This window comes from Rhinolophus sinicus, linkage group LG13 (genome assembly GCF_036562045.2).
Source record: "Rhinolophus sinicus isolate RSC01 linkage group LG13, ASM3656204v1, whole genome shotgun sequence".
NCBI classification, from domain to species: domain Eukaryota; kingdom Metazoa; phylum Chordata; class Mammalia; order Chiroptera; family Rhinolophidae; genus Rhinolophus; species Rhinolophus sinicus.
In genome coordinates, this window is record NC_133762.1 from 32,168,865 (window position 1) to 32,193,872 (window position 25,008).

At 48.9% G+C, this 25,008-nt stretch overlaps 1 long non-coding RNA gene across 2 annotated transcripts in view; it reads right to left on the bottom strand.

Moving 5' to 3' along the window:
- Positions 1–365: 365 nt before the first annotated feature.
- LOC109456658 (uncharacterized) overlaps positions 366–25,008 on the bottom strand; it is a 70,254-nt gene continuing 45,611 nt past the window's right edge. Inside the window, exons 3-5 of one of the 2 annotated variants that reach the window (XR_012491477.1) lie at positions 15,871–15,952; positions 3,893–4,073; positions 366–956 (exon numbers count right to left, since the gene is read on the bottom strand). This is a non-coding gene — a long non-coding RNA (uncharacterized LOC109456658). Of the gene's footprint in view, positions 957–1,213; positions 2,481–3,892; positions 4,074–15,870; positions 15,953–25,008 lie in introns of those variants that run through there. The other variant, XR_012491478.1, reaches the window with a different exon arrangement.

Here is a 25,008-nt window from a genome sequence, read left to right on the forward strand (position 1 = left end):
GAAACCTGGTTGCTGGAACACTCCGGAAGTGAAAGATGCAGGGGAAGGAGGGTGGCAGTATTTAAATAAGAGGCAGGAACTGCCACCAGGACCTAAGCTCTGAGTTATTTATGCGCGTTCAGAAATGGCTTCATGAATCCAGGCGCAATCCAATGATTTGTCAATGAAGGCCTCCTCGCGCCCCCTGCCCCCGCCCCTGCCTCTGATAACATTTACAGTAAATCTATTGCACTGACCATTAAATCCGAGGCCGCCTCGAGCGATCGCTTCAATGGGGTGCTGACAGAGAGTTAATAATGACGCAGACGCTAACCTGTTTATTGATTTGCTTTTTGTTCCCTTCATCTTCGCTCACTCCTCCTTTCTCTCGCAGGAGAAATCTTGGAATTAGTAATCAGGTGACAGCCTCGCCCCCCTCTTGTTCCAGCCATGTCATCCTGCTAAAACTCTCTGAGATAAATTACTCCTACCTCCGCAGCCCCTGCCAGCCATTCACTCTCCAGTTACTCAGCACAAGAGGCCGCATCTGTCACTGGAGCCAGCAGACAGAAAAAAAACATTAACACAGACATGAAAAGCTTTTAACTTTGACAAGAGGAGCGCAGTAAAGTTTTATATTTAGCCCCTCCAGCAAAGGCTGCAGTCAATCCATTAGGGTGGCTTGTCAGCGTGGGGCCGAGGTGGCCGAGGGCTGGGACCATGGGGCTGGGTGGGCAGGGGCGTCGCCAGTGCTGGCCTGAGAAGCGTGGGCATGGGCCCAGGGTGTCTCCTCTTCTGCCATCGGGATAGTTAAGTCATTAGATGCTTTGGAAAGGACCCAAATGGGGGCCTCTGTTTCTGGGTTAAAACAGAGACTTGAATTTCCATTTTAAGGTTCGGCGGAGCAAAAAGCTGACCCCGTTTTTGTGGTCGTGGTGTTGTCAATATCCACAACTAACATGGACCTTTATGGAAGCCTGAGAAAAATAGCAAAGAAAGGTTTGTTTCACATGAGGTAAAATTTACAAATAAAAAAAGGAAGAATCATTCATTTTTTCACTGACGGCCGATCATTTTAGGCTGAGAGTGGTCCCTGACTTCTCCCCTCCCCTCCCCTGCTCCCTCTCTTTCCCTCTCCCTCTCTTTCCCTCTCCACTCCCTCCTCTTCCTCTTTCTTATTTTTCCTTCTTCCTTTCCCCCCACGCCCACCCCCGTACCACACCTAGCTCTCTGAAACTTAGTCCTTGCTGGCTCTTGCCGCTTCTAACCTTCTCCTGAATCCATCTTTTTCTCTTCCTTGAGAAAGGATTTCAGAAGTAAAGACATTATGTATTTCTCAGCATTTTTCAGGAGTGGCTGGAATGGCTTTGTGGAAGAAACAGAACTCGAATTTGCCTTGGTGGAAATAAAGAGTTCCTCTGAGCAGCATTTGGGTGTGGCACGGGGACCGGGTGAGATGGAGGTTCCAGGTTGAGTCCCTGCCATGGGCCCAGGTGGGAGCAGTGCCCTGGGTGTGTTTGAGGAGGAGGATGTGGCCAAGTAGGGCAGCGGGCTCCGGGGGGTGGGGAGTGGTCCAAGCAGGGACTTGTGAGGGGAACAGGCCATGGGCATGGCTTTGAATGATGTGTTAGCCTGGGCTCGTCCCAAAGCAGCTCTTGACAGAAGGGTTCCCGTGCAAGGAGTCACTGTGGGAAGAAGCACTGGCTGTGAGTTGTGAGTGAGCTAGGGAAGGGCAGGAAGCCAATACAGGGTGTGTTAACAAGCCAGTTGCTGCTTTGGGTAACTGGGGCACGACCCTTCCAGAAGAGCTTGTGGAACACACCTCCAAGTGGCCCCCACCGCCACAGGGAGGGGGGACGCTGGGGCATTTAGCCACCGAGTCCCCTCCATCACTGCTGCCCTGCCTGCCGGGGGCCCGGAGACCTCAGTCAGCTCCTGGAGCCTGAGAAGATTCTCTGGGAGAGCATGTCAAGTTCTTGCAGGAAGAAATCTTCTATGTTTAAAGACATGGATCATGTGCCAACAACACCTACTACGAACTCCCATCCATCAGAAAATATGTCCTCAATTCATCCGCCAGGTGAACCCCTGCAAAGTTTGGAGCAGGGGGTCGTTGCTATGGGGAGTTTCTTGGGAGGAAGTTGCAGCAGCGTGAGAAATTGTGTGCTGCCGTTTGTTTTTCTCTTCCAGGGGCTGGGATTCTTTTTATCTTGTAGTGCCTGTTTAACAGGGTCTGGCTCATAGTAGGGGCTCAAAAAATGTTGACCACTACCTTGTCGTTGCCATTATTTTTATGCTCATCTCCTTTCTCTGTGAGTGGAAGAGCGTGTGGAGGGCAGAGAGGGGATGCCGGTCTGTTTTTACTTCCAGAGCTGGGCATGGGGCTGTGTTTGGGAGTGTTCAGGGGGGGTTTGTCAAAGGAATGAAGGAAGAAGAAACCTCCAGGACTTCCCGGAGGACTTGGCAACTGGGTTTCGCTGGCAGATCCTGTGGATCGTCACCTGGGGGTATAAAAAGGAAGATGTCTCAGACCAAGGGGAGCTGAGGGTCCTTCCTCAGGCTGTGCGGGGACATTGGTGAGGACCCAGGGGAAGGGTGAATGACCTGAGTGGGGGTGGGGGGTGGGGGCAAAGGTGAGCTGGACACGACACATGCCTCTGGTAGGCACCAGAGCCCGGCCCCAGCTTGAGGTAAAGTCCTGGGGGCAGGAGGCCCGCTGTGGACAGATGGTATTCAGCAGCACCTCCTCCCCGCCCATCTTCCTGATTCCCCACCCCCTTTCATCCAGCCCAGAGTCCCAACTGGGCCTCGGAGGGGAACTTCTGGGAGGTTCTGGGTCAGCTCCTGCGGGAGCCCTGCATTTTTAACATTGGCTCAAGGATTCCAAGTTTGGAGACAGGACCTCCCTCCCCAAGGCAGCAATTCTCTTTCACCCTGTTCAGTTGCCTCCTTCTCAGCAGCTGCTCAAACTCCCTGGGGGCTCTGGAGATGAGAGGAAGGAGCCAGAGGAAAAGCTTCCCCTTTCTTAAAGCTCAGGCAAACATGGAGGTGGGGTTTCAGTCTCCAGACACGTTATCCCCTGTCATAGCCTTCCCTGTGGGGTCCAAACCTAGCTGGGTTTCTGGAAGGGACTTGGCTCTCTGGGAAAGGGTCTGTCCCGGCTGGGAACAGCTTCCCTGGGGCAGGGCAGTGAGGAGCCCAGCAATGTGAGCGTGAGGCGAAGGAGGCGTCTGGCGACTCCGGAGGCTGGGGTATCATTTCACCAGCGGCAGACGAGGTGAGTCCTTGGCTGCCGGACAGGGTGTAATAGCTCCTGCTCTTTGTATGGCGATAAAGGCCGAGAGAAATCAAGCCGGTGCAGATCTGTGTCTCCTGGAGCAGCCACAGTTGCTGAATCTGCTGTTTCTGAGAAAGTGAAATTTCAGTCCCTCCACTTCCCTACCAGCTGGGCTGTCAGGGCGCGCAGAGAGGGCGCCAGCCAACCTCCCAGGCCGCCTTGGAGAAAATGGGTGTTTTTGTGGAGGTAAAACCCGAATCTCCACTGACACAGCCAGTCTGGTGACAGGGTCTAGACACACCTGGACCTCGGTGTGAGGGAAGCTGCAGACAACCTCCCCGTGTGCCCATCCTCTGGCTTGGCTGCGTTGGGAGCAAAGGGCCAGAAGGAGCATAGGTCATGCCCCTGCCCTCAAGGTCAACGAGGCTGCTGCCCCCTCCCTGTCCTCCCACCTTGATTCTAAAGAGGCGACCAGATTTGCATGGGGAAGGGTCAAGAGGCAGAGAAAATGGGCTGGAGCCCTGGAAAGGAGTGGGCAGGGGAGACAAGAAAAACAGTCCACTCGGGTGACGTATCGAAGAAGCTTTTGATGAACTTTGGAGAGTCCGGTGTTGACAGGAAACCCTAGGGCCTTACCAGAGCCTGCGGAGTGCCTCTGCCATCCCATTTCCATGTTCTCCTAGGCTCACAGCTTTCCCTGCAGTCAGGTGGGCTGTCGTCTCATTCATGACAGTGTTGTGCTGCCCTGCAAACGCCCATGTCCCTCTCCTCGCTCTCTCTCTTCATCTGCTGGCTGGGTGGAGGGGACTCTGGGAGTCTAGGGAAGGCCAGAGATACAGATGGGGGGTCTCTCAGCCTTAAGTCACCCCCTGGAGGAGAAGTGTTACTCACATCACTCTGTTGCAATTCATTTATTTGTTCACTCATTCTCTCATGCATCCAACGTCACCAAGTACCTTCTCGGTGCCAGGACCTGGGGGCCACAGTCTTTGCGCTTAGATGTAACTGGAGTGTGTGTATGTTTGTAAAACTGGGTGCAGAGAGAAAGAGAGAGAGAGGGAGAGAGAGGAGACAGGGATTGGGTGTTGTGGAAATGGGAAGGAGCCTTGGAGGGAATGGTCAAGACTGTGGATTTTATTCCATAGAAGAGGCTCCAGGCAGCTCCCTAGCCCCTTTCACCAGAGACGACACAGCGAGAAGGGGCAGCCTATGAACTAGGAAGAGGGCTCTCACTAGAGAATGCAACAGTGTTGTCACCTTGATCTTGGACTTCCAGCATCCAGACCTCTAAGAAATAAATTTTTGTTGTTTTTAAGCCACACAGTCCATGGTATTTTCTTAAAGCCGCCCGAATGGACTGAGACATCTCTGCTTTGGTACAAAAGTGTTGTGGAGGAGGAGGGAAATAGAATGACGGGAGAGAATGCTGTAGAAATGGGAGAACCCGGCTGATCTGGGGAGGCTAGAAGAGCTGGGTATATGGTTGGGGGAGAACACGCTCCGTACTTGAAAGGAGCAGGGGAGCATGGATGGGCAGGGAGGCTAGGGCCGAGGCAGCAGCAGAGGTGGGCAGTGGTGTGAATCTCAATCTCCCTCCCACCTGGGATCCTGTAGGAAGGGAAGGTGCCTGGGGGTCTGGCTCCCCACAATGTGAGTGGAGTCCAGACAGTGTTAAAGAAAATGTCCTCTGGGATCCAAATTTTCTCTGGCTTTCAGCCCGGGGAGGTGAGGATGGCAGGGTTTGCTCCGTCCCTGCACCTGCAGTGACCAGCTTGTCCCAGTTTGCTTGGGGCGTCCGCAGTTTTAGCACCGAAAGTCCCCCTCCCAGGACTCCTCATCCCAGGCACACTAGAATAACTGGTCACACTATACAGCTGTGTGTGGGACTAGATGTGGAGAAGACACCAAATTTCACCAGAAGTCCAGAAAGATCCCAGATATTGTGAATCTTAGCAGAAAACCAGAGAGACAGATGACAGAGGGCTGATGGTGGTGTCGTCTAAAGTACAGAGCGTTGTTTTTCAGGATTCTCCCACCTTTATCTCACGTGATCCCAACAAGCTTTTAGTTATAAAAGTATTATATATGTACAAGTAAATATTTAAGTACACATGTGTAAATGTTATGTCTGCTTATTAAGTATTGGAGAATCTACATATATAGGCTTCATTACCTAGAGATTTATATTTGCATTTCTTTTCCCACCAGCATACCATCAAAACTGCCTCAACAATGGCATATAAGTTGTCTAAAACTGGCAAGGAAAATTGGTTTCAACTTAGGAGCCAACCATGGTTGATTAGTAGAGGCTCCCGCTGATGCTGTGTGGAGATGGTTGAAGGCCACCTCTGGGCTCCATGATCTGAGAGCTGTAGTTGATTAGTGCTGTCTGTCATGGGTGCGGGAGAAAGAAGTGACAGTAGGTTTACCACGCATTGGTATTCCTGGGCTAATGACAGAGCACCCTTACATTTTCGTTGCTCTCTCTTATCTCTTTAGCCAGCTTCTTTCCACAATGCACTGTGCCTTCTGGTCAGATTTTTATAATTCCTGATCTCGTTCAGAAGTGTGGGTTTCTATTTTCCCTGAAGGACTTTATCCCAAAGTCATGATCCTCTGCTTTCCTACTTTCCTTTCTCCTAGAAATGAGCACCCGCCATCGCCATCTCCTTTATGGTAGTTACAGCGTCTTAACTCATCTTTTCCTCGTGATCTTGGCTGGTTGGCTTCAATAGACTCTTAAATTGTGTATACATTTTTTGGCACCCTCTGCATACGTGTATGTTACATCCAAGTTATAAAACATAGTGATAAAACAAATACCTATGGACTCACATCCAACTTAAAAACTAGACCTAAAGATATTTCTTCGTCTTGTTTTCTCCCTAACACCTCAAAAAAGGAGCCGACCTACCCAAATGTGGTCAATTTCTTTTGCCCTGTAAAATTTTTTCTGCATCCTCTTAAAGAATTTAAAACCCACGCTTCCCAAGACCACCATGTTTAGCATTTGAGTTCAACTCTTAGCAAAGCATGATTAGAAAGGGGGACATTTTCTACTTTGGATACGACAGTTGCTGTTTGGACTTGCTCTGTCATTGTGCCAGCTCTGCCTTGGTGATTCAAGAGGCTCACGTTGGGCAGGGATTCCAGCCAACAGGTGACTTTCCTCCCCGTGTTGGAGGCTTCCAGCCCACTTCCCTATTCCTGGAATGGAGCAAAGTTTCTCAACTGAAGTCAGAAGACCAGAGGAGCAACTGAAGAGTAGTGTCATATGAGGAAGGCTTGTGTTTAGGGCTTTTGTGATGAGCCAGTTTGGATGGGAGCCAGATGGGTATGGAGCTTATATCACGTCCTGTTGCCTTTCCCTCCAAAATGTGGTCCAGATCCATCAAGTGCTTTCCACCGTCCATGGCAAAGCCAACTTCATCTCTTGCCTTGATGACTGCAGTGGTTTCCCAATGAGCCGTTCACTACGCAGAAGCCAGAATCACCTCTTTCGAAAGTAAATCCGATCTTGTCACTCTGTTGCTCACATCCCTCCTATGGCTCCCCGTCGCCCTCAGCCCCAAATGCAAACTTCTTCCATTGACAAGGCTCTGCATGATTGGGCCTCTGCTTCTCTCCCCAGCCTTATCCCAAGTTCCTCTTCTCTTCCTGCGTTCCATTCTCGCCTCTGTGGTTACTTTTCAGAGCCAGACACACTGAGCTCTTCACTGCCATGACAACTTGGCACATCTTTTCTGTGTGCCTAGGATTTTGAGTGCTTCCCATTGTTTTCCTGTAGTTTTCACATCTGGCCCTTTCTCATCCTGCAGGTCTGATCCTGTTATCTTCTCCAATACTTCAGCTAAGTTCCTGCCATCACAACGCTGTGTTCCTCCTCACCACGTCTTTCTCAACTTATAATCACATATGTTTTTGTCTGTCTGTCTTATAGTAGCTACCTTTCCCCCCAGACTACAAGCTCCACGAGGGCGGAGACTGTGTTTGCTTCCACTACTCCTTGCATCTAGCAGTCCCTCAATAAGTGATTGGCAGCAGAAAGATGTATATTTTAACGGCCAATCTGGTTTCAGAGTGTGATAAACAAACGTATGCACGGGAGAAAGAAAAGCATTCATTCACTCATTCATTCACACACTTAAATATTTATTGTCTGCCATTGTGCTAGGATCTAAGCGGTATGCTCAGGGTACAGAGGAAAATCAGATATTGTGTTCCTGCTTTTCAGAGGCTCACAGCAGTGCAATGGGGGCTTAATGGAGGAATGTAAAAGGTGCAGGGGGAGCATGGGAGAAAGAGCACTTAAGGCTACTAGGAGAGTCAAGGAAGGTTTCACAGGATTCATTCATGAGTTAGGTTTTGAGGGATGAATAGGAGTTTGCCATTTGGGCAGGTTGAGAGAAGTGTTCTATGTAATTTGGAGTGAAAATGTGTGGTGATATGAGAAAACATGGAGTGTTTTGGTGAAATAAAAGTAGTTCAGTACTGCTGGGGTTTAACATGTGAAGAAAGTGATAGGAGGTGAAGCTAGAGAGAGAAGCAGGAGTGGCTCACAAAGGGTTTTGCGTTTTGTGCGACTGGAATATTAAAGGGTATTGAATTGGGGGATTAATGTGATCATATCTCTGTGTTAGAAAGATCACTTTGGCAGCTTTATTAATGAGGTAATTTGAAGGGTAAGGGGAAAGGGGAGATTGAATTTTAGGAGACCACTGAAGAAGCTTTCAAATTGCTTTCCTGCCTAAAGTTGCTTTCCTGCCTAAAGCAGACCTTACTAACAGAATCCTACACTCTTGGCCCCTGACCCTAGATTCAGAATCTTTCTCAACACAGCCCTCCAGGCAGGGACAGCCATTCAGTAGGACTTAGTTCATTAGATGTATGCTCTTCTTGGACTAGATAATAATGGGGACCCTTTCCAGTTCTGATATTATGGATAAAAAAACATATGTTAACTCAACCAGGAGTGTTTTCATTCTGACATGGGATAATGACTTAATTCAGGAATGTGTAGCTCTAATGGTAAAATTCCCGGCACTGGAAGCAGTGAGAGGAGGTATTTTGAAGGATCCTGTCAGCATCTTGTCAAAAGGCTTACTTTTTATGGTGTTGACTTAATTTGTGCAGAGCATTATTTCTTTGCCCCCTGTATACACAGGAGGTCCACTTACCAATTTTCTTAAGGAAACTGGTTTCAGGGAGACAGATAAGGAGACAATTTATTATTTTTTATTTTTTTAATTAAATTTATTGAGGTGACAATTGTTAGTAAAATCACATAGATTTCAGGTGTACAATTCTGTATTACATCATCTATAAATCCCATTGTGTGTTCATCACCCAGAGTCAGTTCTCCTTCCATCACCATATATTCGATGACAATTTCTGCAGGGGAGGAAAGTATGGCTCTTAGAGTCAGCCAGACTTCGCTTCATATCCCTGGCTTCAGGAAGGAAGCGAACCTTTCCTGAGCACCAACTCTGTGCCCGTCCTGGGCTAGCACTTTCAGATGCATTTTACCGATGGGGAAACTGAGGCGCCCAGAAATTAATTCGCATCTTTCACGCCGTGGAGCTTTGAATAAGTTACTTCACCTCTCTAATTTTCCTGTTGCTTGTTTGTAAAATGTGGCTGATCAAGCCTGCCTCCTGTCATCATTCCAAGGATGACAGGCGACAGGCATTGCAAAAGTACCGAGTCGCCAGTTGACGCTCCCCACAGCCAGCTCTTTCCTCCCTTTCTTTGGCAGAAAGGCTAGCTGCGCTTTCAGCAAAGAGAGCATCGCTTTAATGTCCTCAGAGAGAAACACATCTTTGGTCCCGGCTTTGAAATCCCTGGTGCCCACAACTTAATAGACTTACAATTGGTTAATTTTCTCTTGACTTTGATCAGCAATGGGTCGCATCTGGCACCTGCTGGCCTGGCCCTGGGGGGTGGGGGCGGGGGAGCTGCAAGATGCCTGGCCTGGTCTCCATAACCAGAAATTCAATAACTTTTTCATATAAATTGTCCGTAAGAGAAAACTTCTTGTTTTCGGCAGTTGTCGCTGTTTCAGCACTTTTCTGTACAAGATGAAAAACTTTTGCATTGAGCAAAATACAGATTTATGGTCAATAAAGTGAAGTTTAACAGTTTATAGGGGCCATACTTTCTTTCTTAAAAACTGATATTAAAAGCCATTTTTCCTAGTCTTTGTAAAAATGGCTCCTCTATCAATCAGGGTCCCCGTTTGTTTAAATGATGGGAGAATTAGGAAAAACTCTCTCATCAGAGGGCCTTCACACATACGCCCGTCATCCTCTCCTGCCCTAGAGCTTCAGAGAGAACGAGGGTGATTTCTTGAAACTGAAGATGGTCAAGCTGCAAATCAGAAGTTTCTTGGAGCCAGAAGTGAGTTGATCGTCAAATGGGGTTTGAAGAGTGGATGAGTGTAGGCCATTCCTCTTGGATCCAAGATCTGTCCAGTTCTACTCATTTATTCAGCAAATGTTCACCGAGCACTTATTGTGTGTTAGAGCCTGAGCCGGGCTCTGGGATGACAAAGACACATCATATCAGCTTCCTGCCCTCAAGGTGCCAACTGTTGAGGAATTGAGTCAAGCAAAACAGACAGCGGCAGTGGAGTCAGCAATGGGTGTTACAGGAAGATTGAGGAAGGACACCTCGCCCAGACTGAGGGCATCTGTGAAGACTTCCTGGAGGAGATGGTGCCTGAACTCAGTCCTGAAAACAAGTGAGGTGGCTGGGAGAGAAGCACAGCTCAGGAAGAAGGGGAAGCAGGATGGGGTAAGAGCAAGTCCCTTCCAGGATCATCTTCCTCCGGGGCGGATGGAGAGAAGGGGTTTTTCTCGCGGCTGCCCCTGAACCCCCCATCAGTTTGCAGCTCCCTGCCCAGTGCCCCCCCCAGCTGCTCCCAGTGCCACCTGCGCATCTCCCTGAGTCCTCGGAGGTCTGGCCCCATCAGTGTGGGAGGCTGCTCCTCAGATGATCGTGACAGGTAGACCATACTTCCCTTTCCTGCCTCCACCTCCCCATTCCCACCACGGGAGGCTATTAGAGTGTGACAGACATTATTGCAGAGTCGATGGGACCTGATGGAAATGACAGTGCAGGAGAAAATATTCAAAACTCTGTAAGGTATGACTGTTCAGAAGGTCCTGGGAGGAATGCCAACAATGAAAGGAACTCAGAAGGGGTTTCTGAGCCTTGCTCCCTTCTGTTCTTCCTTCTCTCTTGAAGGAAGAGCCATTCGCTTTAATCCTCGCTGCAGCCCTGGATCTGCTACTCCCCAAGTTCAGGCATCCCCATCCCTCCGATCTGGGAGGGTTGCTCCCCGTCCCCCTAATGCAATCTGCACCCATACCCACCTGCAACTCATCTACCTGAACAAGCAGTTCTCAGAGACAGCACTGGCTAGATTTTTCCTTATCGTGGCACACTTTGCACAGCCTCCCAGCTCACAGTGGGGACAGTCCTTGGCATTTTTTTTGCAGAACGCCGCAGAACTCTTGGTTCTTCTGTGTGTAGTCGGCTCATTACCAATACCTGAAAAACGAAGGCCCCACTCCTGGCTGCCTCTTAACTACCTCTTGAAAACAGAGGCTAAACTCTGAAATGATCATTTTCTTTACTTAGGTCGGTTGAAATTCGAGATAGGGCGTGTTCCCTGAGCTAAGAAAACTCCTGGGCGTTGGGGCGATGGGAGGGTGTCTTTACATCTCAAGGGGCCAGAGCAACTCTGTCGAATGAAACAGAATGCAGATCGCATGAGGAATTTAAAATTTTCTAGTAGCCACATTTAAAACGTGGAAAGAAACAGGTGAAGCTAATTAATTAACCAAGTATTAATGTTAATTAACCAAAACATTATCATCTGAACATGTAATCAATACAAACTTATCAGTGAGATATTTTATGTTTCTCCTTTTTCATGCTAAGTGTTCAAAATCTGGTGTATATTTTACACATATCGCACATCTCACTTTGGATTAGGGACATGCCGAAGTGCCCAATAGCTACCTGTGGCTAATGGCTCCTGCATTGGACAGCACAAGTGTAGAGTGTAAATGCATGTGTAGGGGGAGAGGTGGGAGGGGGAGGTGAGAAAGAGAGAGAGAATCTAGAGCTGAGGCTTCAGAGAAATATAGAAGCCATGAGAGACCAGGAAGTATTGTCTGTGGGGAGGCATGCAGACTTTATCCTGGTGACAAGGGAGGGGTTATGTAGAAGGGTTTAAAGTAGAAGAATTATGATCAGATTCACGTTTTAGAAAGATCCCCTGTATGTACAAAGAAGGTATTGGAGGGGGCAAGAAAGTCTGGAAGCATGAAGACTTAACTAGGAGAATTGCCTCCTGGAGATAAGGGGAGGAGGGGGCTTAAAGTAAGGTGAAGTAATGGGCATGGAGAGAGGTGGATGGACTCTAGACTTAGGAAGGAGGTAGAACCCACAGCATCTGTTGGACGTGGGGGTGCGACGGGGAGCCAGGAGTCTGTGTCCTGCCCTGTCTGAGTGGGTGAGTGCTGTGCCATTTACTGAAACATGGAACAGGACACCCAGGTTGGGGGGTGGAAGATGAGGCCATTGGAATATGTGGGTTTGCGTGTCCTGTGGACGTCCAAGCAGAGGTGTCCATCGGGGAAATGAACCTGTGGGTCTGGAACTCAGGAGAGAGGTGTGGGCTGCAGGGGAGCTTGCAGGCTCCCTGATTATGGGCGTGCTCATCCATGCCTCTGACTGAAGTGGCCCTCATTGAGGTTTCTAGCTCCTCAGCCTGCCTGGACGACATTACACTTACAGGGTTTAGCATGGAGCTCTGCACACACTGGGTGCGAATACCGTGTTTCCCCGAAAATAAGACCTAGTCAGATAATCAGCTCTAATGCGTCTTTTGGAGCAAAAATTAATATGAGACCCGGTATTATGTTATATTGTCGTGCGGGAGACCCTGCTCGCTGCACCATTTGTTGTGCGGGGCGGCCTGCAGGGTCTCAGCTCCCGCTCCCCACATAAGAACACAGGACATGGTGAGGCCAAAAAGGAACACCCACGGAGACATAGGTAGGGGAGTCATAGCACTATATTCTCGCTGGTGGCTGGGTTGGAGAAACAGGAAGCAGGAGCCACACTGTTCGCAACCCTCACTGCACCGCTTGCAGGCTCAGCCACCATCTTCTTGCTAGCCCCCATTTTCTGCTAGCGTAGCCACGGCAATTATATTAGTGGCCCATGGCTCACTGGTTACAGCTGATGACCAAATAGCCACAGCTGATGGCCATCCAATCACAGTTGATGGCCATTTACTACCTGAGCCAGCACCTTTCTATGTGAGGCCGAGAGCCTGGAAACTGCACTCCTGGCTTTGTCCCCACTTTATATTATATTATATTATATTATATTATATTATATTATATTATATTATATTATATTATATTATATTATACTATACTATACTATACTATACTATACTATATTATATTGTATTATATAAGACTGGGTCTTATAGTAAAATAAGGCCAGGTCTTATATTAAGTTTTGCTACAAAAGACACATTAGAGCTGATGGACCAGCTAGGTCTTATTTTCGGGGAAACACAGTATGAGCCATCAGGAGAGCACACTCGTTTTGTAGGGTTCCTCCTGCTCAGGCGCCTGCCTTCTAGACTTTTGCTGTCACCCAGGTTTTGACCATTTGGCAAAGATCCAAGACAGATGGTTGTTTTGGGGGGACTGGGGCTTGAAATTGAGCGACCCAAGCTGAGCCTGCTTCTGTCTTGAAAACCAGCAGCTCATTGGTCCACCCATCTTTCACACCTGCCTCGTGGCCCACAGCTGATTCTTTCTCACCTCAGGACAGTCTGTGGCTTCCACCCAGTTTTCGTTCTCATTACTCTTAAATGCTTCACTTGGTTGGTGTTGGCAATGCTCTGCCATTCGGTTCAGGATGGAAGGACCGATTCCCCCACTGCTGGGGAAGTGGTCTGCTGACCGTTCTCAGCTGTCGGCCCTCTTCAGGAATTACCTTGGCTGAAGGAGCCACATCGTTTAAGGTCATACCCCTTCCCCGGGCAGCCCACCGCCAGTGACTGGTCAGTGCAGGGTATAAAGGCACAGCTTCTTTACCCCACTCCGAATAGCTCTGAAGGGTTGTCCTAGCATCAGAACTCCCCTGGGGGCAGCTGAGGCCCCAAAATAAGGTGCATTGCATCCCATTGCTCTCTCTGCCCACTCTTGTTACCTTCTGTTCCCCATGGACATTGGTGCCAAGAGCACTTCCTAAGAAACCTCCTGAACACTCATGTCCAACTCTGTCTGCCTCCCGGGAACTCAGCCTGTGACACCTGGCTTTGTCGGTAGTTTCAGCCATGAAATCACAGGTCAGATGGTGTTCAGTCTCAGCCTCTCTCTCTCTCTCTCTCTCTGTCTCCCTCTCTCCCCCCCAACCCCCCTTCACACACACACACACACACACACACACACACACATACACACACAAAATCTCAGGCATCGACTTAATTGGCCACCAGGTTTCATTTCCTGACGTCCTGTCAAACTGCTTTAGTTTAAATATGTTAACTTAAAAATAAAAAGACCTTTCAAAGTGAGAGGTAACAAGCATTGCTTAAGATCAATGATAATAGTTATTTAGGCAGAAGCCCAAACAGTGTACTGATTAGGAGACAAAGGCAGTGGGTATTTATGGGAAAGGGAAGGGGAACAATTACATCAATAGAAGGAAGGCATTTCTATTGGTGCAGGTAACATAGCATAGTGACGCCAATTCTAAACAATGTTTTTAATCTTCAGTCGGTAGTCATCAATCCAGTAGTCATAATATCTGCTTTCTTGTTGTCTTTGCAAACAGCTCTTTGGGGCACAGTGTTGCCCTAGGCCCAGTCCGAAGGCTATTTTGCCCTGTTTTAACCTTCCAGAGGTTTGAGACATAAGACGTGCAAGGCAGTTCTCTGGGATGGTAGCTCCCGCTCCATTTTAAAGTGGCTCTGTTTCTATTAATTGGACCATATCCTCAGCATTGGTCTCCCCATTTGTTGCAGCTCCTTTAGGGCACACCGAGCCAGTGAGGTGGAGAGGGCATTTGAGGGCTGTGTCCCTGTCGTTCCTCGAGACGGGCCTTGGAGGGTGGGCTGCGATTTCTGCAAGAGTCTCCAATCGGAAGAGCCTAAGTCGTACGTAGCTCACGTCCCCACCAAACAATGAGGCTTGATGAACGGGGTGTGATGTGCAATTGCTGATGAATATCTAGCTGATTCCCTAGGACTCTCAATATGTCAGAGCAAAGCTGTGTTGTCCCAGGAGGGCTCCAGAGGGGCTCTGAATTTCCCAACTTCCTGGCCTCAAAATTGATGTGTACAAAGGAAAAAGGAGAAGCGAAACCCGCAAAGCAATATTTCCCAAGGCAAAGCCTGACATGATGACTGTCTCTTGAAGCACTTGTACACACACACACACACACACACGCATGCACACACACACGTTTTTTTCTCAACTGCATCTTCTAACTGACAAAGCTCTTTCTTGCCAAAAGCAACCGTTATAAAATTATGACTTGCGCATATCTAATGTTCGCGTTCAACAAGAAAACAGAAATGCCACCTTATTTTGTGGTTACAGCTGCACAATTCACATCCAGCAAGACTGATCGTATTAAGGTTATGCAGCGATCCAATTGCAGAGACCAGCCGTGAGTAGTAACTCCAAATGTTCGCACGTCAGCTGGCGCTGCAGTCAGTGAGTCCTGATGACTTCCTGGCAGTGTTTGGGCCCCACTATCCGCTGTGGCATCGTCTAAATCTCCATTTCAGCCGAAGCAATCTCCCCACTAACTGATCTATGACAAACAGGCCCATAACAGTCAAGCTGTTTGGGTTGAAGATACATACTTAACCAAACATGGCTCTTTGGGCTGTTTCCAGCTCTTTGCCACAAAGTTTCTCCTTTCCCCAGGAGGAAACAGCCCCCACTCACTTCCCTTCCCTCATCTTGTTGTCGGGAGGTTGCAGATGACCGGACAAGGAATTTGTGAAATCTTCCCCAAATGAACTCCTACTCAGATCTCCAATTTTGGTTCCAAGTTCACTTTTTTGGAGAGGCTGCCTCTCCAGATCTACCCGTGACACACAAAATCCCTGTGCTTTTTCTTTGTAGCATTTAGAATAGTTTGCAACTGTACCTGCAAATCCTGTGGGCTCCAGCTTCAAGCTGTGTGCCTCTGCAACCACTTTTCACTACCTCCATCACCTGGGCTCCAGCCACCATCACCTTTCCTCCAGATTATTGCATCTCTCTCCTCACTGGCCTCCTACTTCTGCACGCTTATCCTCCATACCGCCCTATCTGTCCTCAAGTTAGCAGACAAAGTGCTTTTTACATGCCAGACAGATACTTTCTTCCCTCTATTCAAACCCCTGTTACGTTCCCCATCTCACTCAGAGTAAAAGCCAAAGTCCTTGTGATGACTTTATAAGGCCCGACGTGATCTTGCAGAGTCATCTCTGTGATCTCATCTTCTATCGCTTTCTAACCTCCTTACTCTACTCCAGCCATACTAGTCTCCTTGCTCTTTCTTGAACACAGCAGGAACACTCTTACCTCAGGGCCTTTGCACTTCCGGTTTCCTTTGCCTGGACGCATCTTCTCTCAGATGATCTACGTACATGATTTTCTTTTTCTCCTGTGGGTCACAGTGAAAACGTCACTTCATCAGAGACGCCTTCCCTGTCTATCTTATCCAAATGGCAAACCCTCCCCACCCTGGAATTCCCTATCCCCCTTTACTCTGCTTTATCTTTTGCTCTGGCTTGTATTACCCGCTAACATTTATTTGACTTACTAATCTCATGAAGGGTCTTTCATCCTCTCTATAGTCTAGAGCAGCACTGTCCAACAGAACTTGCTGCAATGGTGGAAATGTCCTGTATCTGTGCTGTGCAATATGGCCGCCCACCACTAACACAAGTGGTTATGGAACGCTTGAGATGTGGCTAGTGAGACTGAGGAACTGCATTTTGTATTGGGTTTAATTTTAATTAAATGTTAGTAGTCACATATGGCCAGTGGCCACCATGTTGAACAGCATAGGCCTAGATTGTCTGCTTCATGAGGGTGGGAGTCTTCTGAAAGGGCAATTTTGAAGCATGGTCATAAGCCCTAGAAATTCTCACTCCCTTTGACCCAGTAATCTTGCTTTCAGAAACTTATCCTAAGGAGTAGTTATTTGTAGAAAAATGTTCACTGCACGGTTATGGATAATAGTGAAAAACTGGAAATAACATACATGTCCAGCAATAGGGGATTGAACAAATCAAATATGGTGCCCATGTAATGGAAACTGTGCAACTATTAAATTAATATACATTAATAATGACATGGATAAAATGTGACATAGTGTTAAATGACAAAAGAAAATAAAACCGTTTCTGTGTCGTAATTTTAATTTTAGGGAAAATTGATATGTTTTATATATCGTGCTTAGAAAAAGAATAGAAGAAAATCTGCTGGTGGAATTACATGTGACTTATTTTCTTTGATGTGTTTTTTTGATATTCCAAATCTTCTACGAATGAATATGCATCACTTAATTGTCAGAAAAATAAAGTGAATGTATTCCTTTTTCAAAAGTTGGTCTCTTCCTATACTCCTGATTTGATTTTGCCATTTATAGGTATAGAATTTGGGAACAAAGCTGCTTTGGGCCCTTTGCCCTCATTTTCAGTGATTTACAATCCTCCCCTGGATGCTACTGAGTGCTGATTTTCTCATTTAAGAGATTCTGTTTCTTTGGTCCTTCATTCCTTTAGGGAGCATTGGATGACCATGAAATGGTTCTAATTCGTCCGTCTCCTCCTATAATGTGGCCCTCTGGGAGGTTTGTGTGCCCCAGGGCCCCCGTAGTGGTCAGTGATCACAGAAGCTTTTGACTTTGGTCTTGTCATCTGCTCAGGATTTCAGCACCATGTCTCTTCTTCCGCGCTTTGGTAACTTTGTTCTGGCCAGAAGCATCCTCTCCCACCCGAGTCCTAACGGCTCCTCTGGGCCTATTGAAGCTTTTGGAAAAGTCCTTCTGCGTGTGCTTATGGCAGCGCCATTCCTCAGCCTGGAAATCTGCGTGGTCTGGCCCCTGCTCACCTCTCCAGCTTCATCTCTCACCTCTCTCCACTTGGGGGTCTCTCAATGCCTGCCTTTCTGCCTTTGCACAACTGGTCCCCTCTACCTGGAATGCGCTCTCTCCATTGATTGACTGCCTCTTTCCTCCTCGTGCATTGGCATCTACACTAACTCTTTCTTCCTCTGGTAGGAAGACTGAGGACAATTTTGTGTCTAGAGTTTCTTTGTTGTTCAGTGCAATTCAGTAAAGCATGTATGTGTCTCATGCACAGTGCTAGCTTTTGGTGATCTGAGGAGAGGGAACAAGCATTTGCTAAATTCCTGCAACATGCTGGGCACTTTCCATATGGCTCTCAGTGTATCAGAACAGACAGGTAAAGGGTCATCACAATGTAACAAATGTCCTAACTGACAGTGTAGACAAGATACTATGGGAACAGTGATTCTGCTGGGGTGGGGTGAGCAATGGAGAGTTTTAGGGAGAAGGTCCGTTCAAGTTAGGTCTTAGAAGAGAAATGATTTTCACTGTAAAGCAGCTGCCTAGCTGTATTACAGTAGACCAAGCTCTCTGTCTCTCCGAGCCTCAGTGACCTTACTTCTAAGATGAACGTAGTAACGGGTCTTGGCCGTCTCTTGAGGCCGTTTTACAGATTGCCTGAGGGAGGGTCAGAAGTGCTGTGGAGTTAATGCCCTAGGGGAGACCCGCAGCCAGTGATGGATGGGAGCTGGGGTGTCAGTACCCGGCTGCCTTGTTCCTTAGGTGGAATAACTTAAAAATGCTTGTTCTGCACTGGCCCCAGGGTTCCCGCAGCGTGGTCAACTGTGCACCCTTGCTGCCTTCCCTCCCCTGTTTGTCTCGCTTCTCCTTCCCGGATCACCTGGATGGAGCTTCCTGGATCACCTTCTAAATGCACTACTTGCTGTTGAATCCTTGTCTCAGGGTCTGCTTCTGGGTGACTCCAACCAGGACACCTGGGTTCCCATGGAGACGTGAGGCATCATTCCCCAGTGTGTCCCTCCGATGTCTCCTGTCCTCTCATACTTCCTCCCTCTTCCTCCAACCATACAGTGTTTGCATGCAGGCTTTGGTTCATGGTTATGACAAAACAAGCTTTCGGAGCATAAAACCCATAGACAATAGGAACCCGGAGAACACCTAGGCTCAGCAAAACGCAGAGAAAGGGTGGGTTTGATTTTATAGTGTGTGTGGGAGCCATTCTCAAGGGGCTGTCACCTAACGCCAATCCATCACCTCGGGAGGTTTCCAGCCCAGAGGCATTTGAAGTCCGCTGCGATAGGGGCGGGTGGGAGGGTTGGGGGGTATGACGGGAGCCAGGTCTGTTGGTCCTTTGTCATTTCCCCCAGTCACTTCAGGCTGAGATGAAAGGAAAGTTTGTGCTTCTGGCCCTGCCCTTCCCAGAACCCTCCTCCCTCCCAGGCCAGGGTCCCCTCCTGGGTGGGACCTTAGTGACAAGGGGCCCAATCTGGCTCTCACTCTTTGGGGGGGAATTGCCAGCTCAGCTATCCCCTTCAGCTCATCCCACGCAGCCACCAGTTCCCACAGCCTGGCCTGCTCTCTGGGCCTGGATCTTAGGAGTTAGTTAGAATCAGCAAACAGGCACTGAGTATCTCCATGGCGCCCAGGCTCCAGTGGGAGCGCTGGCATGTGACACAGTATCTCCATGGCATGTGACCGCTTCAGATGAGGAAACTGAGGTTGGCAAAGAGGCTTCAGAAGTCCTGGCTGGCAAAGCTAGCCCCCAGAAGCAGCATCCCTCAGTCAGGGGAGAGCTGGCAGGCCAAACCCGGCATCACCTTCCAGCTTCTGCTTATCGAAACCTCATTTGCAAGGTGGCAGCAGAATGTGTGGTGCTCCCACCAGCACCAACATCTGGGTCAGGGGCGGGGGTAGGGTGGGGTCTTCATTAAAATGCAGTGACTCCATTGGCACCAAAATAAATGTGACATTTATCCGAAACTGCTAAATCTATTCAGCGCTTGCTTCCTTCGGAAGTGCAGGGTTCGTGCTGTGGGCCTGGAGAGAAAAGGTCTTTTGCTTGTGAGAAAAATGGGGTGGTAAGATGGGAAAGAGGAAAAAAGAGGGAAGGCTGGAAAAGGCAGGCCAAGAGGGGGTAAGTCGCAGCTTCAGGCCACTCTCTCAAATGCTCATGAACCCTCTCCCAAGGGAAGGTACCTATTTTAAGGCAAAAATCAGTCATGTTGAGATGGTTATCCAGCAAGGAGTAGGTTTCTGTCTCCTGATAAGGAAGTAAAACAAAAGTAATCCCCCCAAACCTAAACCAGATTCAATTAAACTTAATGGAGCCCCCAGCATGTTGCTGGCACTTTTATGTAGATTGTTATTTCTCACAAGAATCTGGTAAATTCTGTTTCATCCTCATTCCACAGATGGAGAAACAGAGGCACAGAGAGGATAAGTAAGCCACTCAAGACCACTCAGCTAGTGTGTGGCAGCTTGTGACCCAAGCTCTGCCAAACCACAAGGGAACCACGGTGATCTCTTTCATGTGGTTTGGAGGTGAGAGCATTTGAAAGAAAGGAGACTGAGATTTACCACTTGGCTTTGGAAAGTCTCTGCTTTTCCTGGGGCCTCATTTCCCCATTTGTAAACATGGTCCCTAGAATCCCCCTGGTTCTGATCACCTTGTATATGTATTCGTGTGCTCTTGGTCATCCACCATGGAAAAATCCCAAGACCTCTGGTCTGGACTCAGATCTCTGGAGGGTAATGGGAAACCAGTGATTGGGTACTTATCAGGTGGAAGCAACATAGGGTGGTGGCACTCTGGCTACCTGGGTTCGAATCCCAGCTTTGCTGCTTACCAGCTGTGTGTCTTTGGGCAAGTTACTTAACCTTTCTGAGCTCATACCGACATCTTATTTTTGTTGTCGTGAGAATTATGAATAATAATTACAGCAAACATTTGTCAAGAGGTTATTAAGTGTCAGGCACTGTGTGTTAAGGGCTTCACATGCATGATCTCATTTAATCTTCCTAACTACTCTGTGAGAAAGTTACTTTCACTCTTCCCACTTTAGAGATGAGTAAACTGAGACTTAGACTCTATGATTTTAAATGTGCTCTATCATGATTCCTGGAAAACAGTAGAAACTCAAAAAGTCTTTATTCCTTGCTCCTTCCTGGTCTAATGAGTTGGTTATAATTCCCAAGGGTTTCCCAAACAGGCAGAACCAGGAGAGTAGCCAGGAAATGTGAATAAAGAAAATAAAGTAACTTCATCTCAGGGACAAAGTTGTTTATTTTTCTTTTTAAAGAACTGATACACTGCCAGACCTGGAGTTAGCTAAAGCTGTTATTTTGAAGGGACTCTTTCTCAGAGTCCTCCTGGAACCTTTTGGGAAACTCTTTTCCTGGGCCAGTGGGGGCCTTGGGTGGATAGATGAGGCAAGAGTTTGCCCAAAGAAGAGTTACCTGGTCTCATGAGCCTCGTAAAGCTGGGCCTTAATCAGGCACCACAGAGGCAGACAGTTCATGCAGGGAAGTTGATTGCTCCTGTTAGAACCTGAACCACCAATTTTGTGGGCTGCTTCATGTCGGGCACTGTGCTGCTTAGATGACCTCATTATCTTCTGAGCCGTGGGCATTCCTTTACCCGTTTCTCAGAGGAGGAAACTGAGGCTGGATCACACCATCAGCAGTGGGCGGAGACATAAGAATGCAGTTGATGATCTTGTTCTCTGCATCCTGCTGTCTTTTCTCCCTGTCCAGTTTCCTTTCTTACTCTAAATAGTTAACCGTAAGGAGATTAAAAACCAGTACTCAGTGCAATTATCACAGAACAGTTAATACATAATTGCATATTTTTGTAAACAAGCTTAGAGGCTTTTTCAGTGACCTCTCCGTGGCTTTGTGGTTTTGCAGATAAATTCTCTTCCCTTTTATACTCTGATTTTAATTGGGCACAATAGCTCTGCCACTATTGCTCTCACAGCCCTCAGCACTGTTTCTGGGGCGTGTGTGTGTGCGCACGCGAGCTGCACAAGTGCACCTGGCTCTGTGTGTGTGTGTGTGTGTGTGTGTGTGTGTGTGTGTGTCCATGTGCTTCTCTGTGGCCACAGGGGAGTTCATGACGCAGACTCCTGATGGATTTTGCTATAATTCCTGGATAAGGACTGGGGTGCCCTTAAATGTAAGAGCTCATATCGGCAGTCGGCAGGAGTAAAGCCTCTGGAGTTTTCAGACCCTGAGAATGTGAAGATCTCATTCATTCATTCATTCATTCATTCCACAATTATTTACTGAGGCCCTTTACTGTGCCAAGTTTCCTGGAGAAATAGCCCTGAACGAGGCAGATTCAGTCACAGACTGGCCAGGAAGTGTTTTCAAACTGCATTTAATATTTCAACAAGCTGCCATCAGGCCACCCAAGTCACCTAAAACACTGAGCTTTGCCCTGGGGGCGGAAATGATACCAGTGTGTTGGGGTCACCCTGCTGGCCCGAGAACTTTGGAGGTTATGACTAGTTAAAACTGGAAATGAACGAATTATTAAAATATTTCGGGTGTTATTAGAGAAACTCTTTTGAAATATGGGTACCTTGGAGAGGGGCTTCAGTGGGTCCAGTTGTTTCCCAGAGGGGATCCTGGTTGTCACTACTTCCCCTCATTCCCTGTCTCCTCACTATATGCTTTCCTGCAGGTCTCGGGGGGCTGGGTCACCCCAATGTCCCTGCTGCTGCTGTTAGCATAGGCAGTGAGGGGCAGGGGAATTCAGAAGCCTGTACTGCGGTCCAATTCTGCTGCCGGCTCTGGCAGCCTTTGCTGCCGCCCTGGATCGCTGGGCCCTGCCCTCCCAGGTTGCTGGATCCGGGCCACGCTGACTGAAGTCACTGCCTGCTTTTCTGCACTTCCATTTGGGGCCTCTGCTATGTTGCAAAAGAGATCCTCAGTTGGGAGCTCTTTGGAGTGGGCACCCCCTTGTAGCCTCTGTCCCCCCAGCCCTGTCTGTCCTCCTGCAAACTCTTCAGTCACTGTGGCAGGGGGAGGCCTCTCTCACAGCTCTGCCTCTAATTTGCTAAATGCTGAAGCAAGCGAAAACCCTCTCCAGGAGCCCATGGCTGCAGAGTGCTGGGTGAAAAATCGAAGACTTGAGGTGGGGGTGGGGGCGGAGTTGGGCCAGGTGTCTCAGGTATTAAGAGATCAGGATGAGGTGGGGCACTGGGTCTGTCAGCTGCCTCCTTGAAGACTGGGGACTTGGCTGGACTTGACAAGACCTGTCTCAGGATTCAGTGCAATGAAGCCGGGTGTGAGCTCTGGATCTGGGATCTACAGGCTGGTGTTAAGAATCCCAGCTCTGACACCCACTGGTCCTCGTGTCTCAATTTAGTCTTCTGTAAAGAGGATGTTACCCTCTACCTACCCCACAGGATCATGGATGTGAACTTTGGGGAATGAACTGTAAAGGGCCGTGTACACGTGAAGGATTGTGATCATGGTGATGTGGTAGATAGGAGAGTTCTGAAGTCAGACTTCCTGGACTAAAATCCTGGTTCCACCGCTAGCCTGCTGTGTGTCTTTGTGCAAGTGATTATGCTCTCTGTGCCACCATTTCTTACCTGTGCAAGAGGGATAATAGTTCCTACTCCATAGGAACTGCGAGGATGAAGAGACTTGAGTTAATTCATGTAAAGTGCTTCACACAGTGCCTGGTACATAGTACTTACTAAATGATGATGATGATGGGCGACAGTGACAAGAGGAGGTGTGTGGACCCTGCCATTGTCTTCCTCCACGACGAAGGACACTCCACCATTCCAGATCTTCTTGAGTGTTTGACCTTCACCTGGCTCTGACCGGGTGGGCAGCTCATTGTGAAGTGGATGCTGAGTCTGGCCCATGGGATGGGGGTGCGAGGCAGGCCCCAGCTGGGAGGTGTGGGGAGAAGCTGCCCCTGTGGGGTCTGTTTTTCCTGGGTCCACTTGCAGGTCAGTGGTGGTGGTGGGTGCTGAGTCTGTGACCTGTGCCCAGACCCTCAGATGAGTCACTTTGCCTTTCAGAGCAGGCACGAAGCCCCCAGCACAGTGACCAGGCTGGGATAATTGGGATGTCACAGAGCCAAAGGGACGAAATAGGCACAATAGAGAATTCTTCTGCCTACTTGACAATAAAGAGCAGATCTGAGCTGACATCTGGGGAAGCATTCAAAGTGCTTTTGATTATGAAGTGTTTTAAGTGGCAGAGAAAAAGGGCCTCTGGGGCCCACAAAGCCAACACTCGCTAGGTGGTGTGCCCTGATTTCCATGGGGCCTCATTTCCTGAGGAAGTGCCCCCAAGCTCTGCCTCCGGCCAAGGAGTGGCTGCCAGATTCCCAGGCCTGAGTGGTGTGGACAGGACAGAAGGAAGGGGCTGGGTGGGGGTCCTGGAAGGAGGAGGGGGGACATGCCTGGAGTTCCAGGGCCCCTGTGCTCTGACCTGCTCTTGTTCTGGGCAGGCTTTCTGGAGTATCTCATCATTTCCTTGGGTGTAGACACCTGCAACTCCCTAAAATCAATGGACAGTAATGACAGCCATGCACTTAGTAGGAACTGTGTCCCAGGTTCTTAATTGCCAGATGGCTCATCCCTCAGCCTCTTGCCAGTTTGGTTTGAGTCATCAGAAGGTACTGATTACCCTCAGGTAGAGGCCAAAATTCTGCACCTGCCAAGCTGGGGGCTTAGCTGTGGTTGGAGTGGCCACCCTAAGTCCCTTTGCTTCCCTTTCCTCTCCCCCTCAGGCCTGCAGCTCTCCATCCCAACCTCTCTTCTCCATGAAGCCCTGTTCGGCCTCTGTGTCCTTCCCCTTCTGAGGTCTCTCCCTGTCTAGGGGCTCTCTGCCCTCTGCTGTCTCTGACTTCACGCTGTTAGCCCTGTTTCTCCAGGGGTCAATTCCTACCAGCTCCTCCCTTGGGTTCTCTGGAGGGACAGGAGGCGCTCGGTCTGTTGGGATCAGCAGAAGCCTCGGACTCCCTCCACGAAACACCAGCTGTGGTTCCTGTCTCCCTCCTTCGAGGCCTCTAGTTGTCTCCTGCCAATTCCTGAGTCCCCGGCTCATGCAGGTTTCCTGAGAAAGTTGGTGTTGGGGTGGTCCTAGCTGGAAGGCTGGGTGGTAGCTGGGCCGGATTCCCATGGGAAAGCATATGCGTGTGCCTGTATGTGTCTGTGTGTTGTCAGCCTGTGGTGAAAGAGTCCCCCACCTCAAATGGGCTCCTCTGCTGGCTCAGCCTCCCCAGCCACAGACCACCTGGGTTGCCCCACGTGGAGACGCTGGGACCTCAGAGCTAAGTGAAGAGGAAGGCTGTGGTCCATGGCAGGACATGGGGGCGAAAACCACGCATTTCCTGGAGTGCCCTTTCCTGGCTCCCAGCTTGGCCCAGGACTCTGGGAAGCGATGAGAATCAGCGAGCTCCAGCTCTTCCACGGGGCAGGGAGAGCAGGACGTGGTCCTGGATGGCTGCCCTGGCTGGATGTCCTCTGGCCAGTTACCTCACCGCTCTGAGGCTCCTGCCTTCAGCTCCTGCCTTCAGTGATAGTAAAAGTACTGGAAATATGAGGAGGCAAAGGTGTGGCACCAGGTGGGTGCATAGGAAGGGGCAGCATCCCATT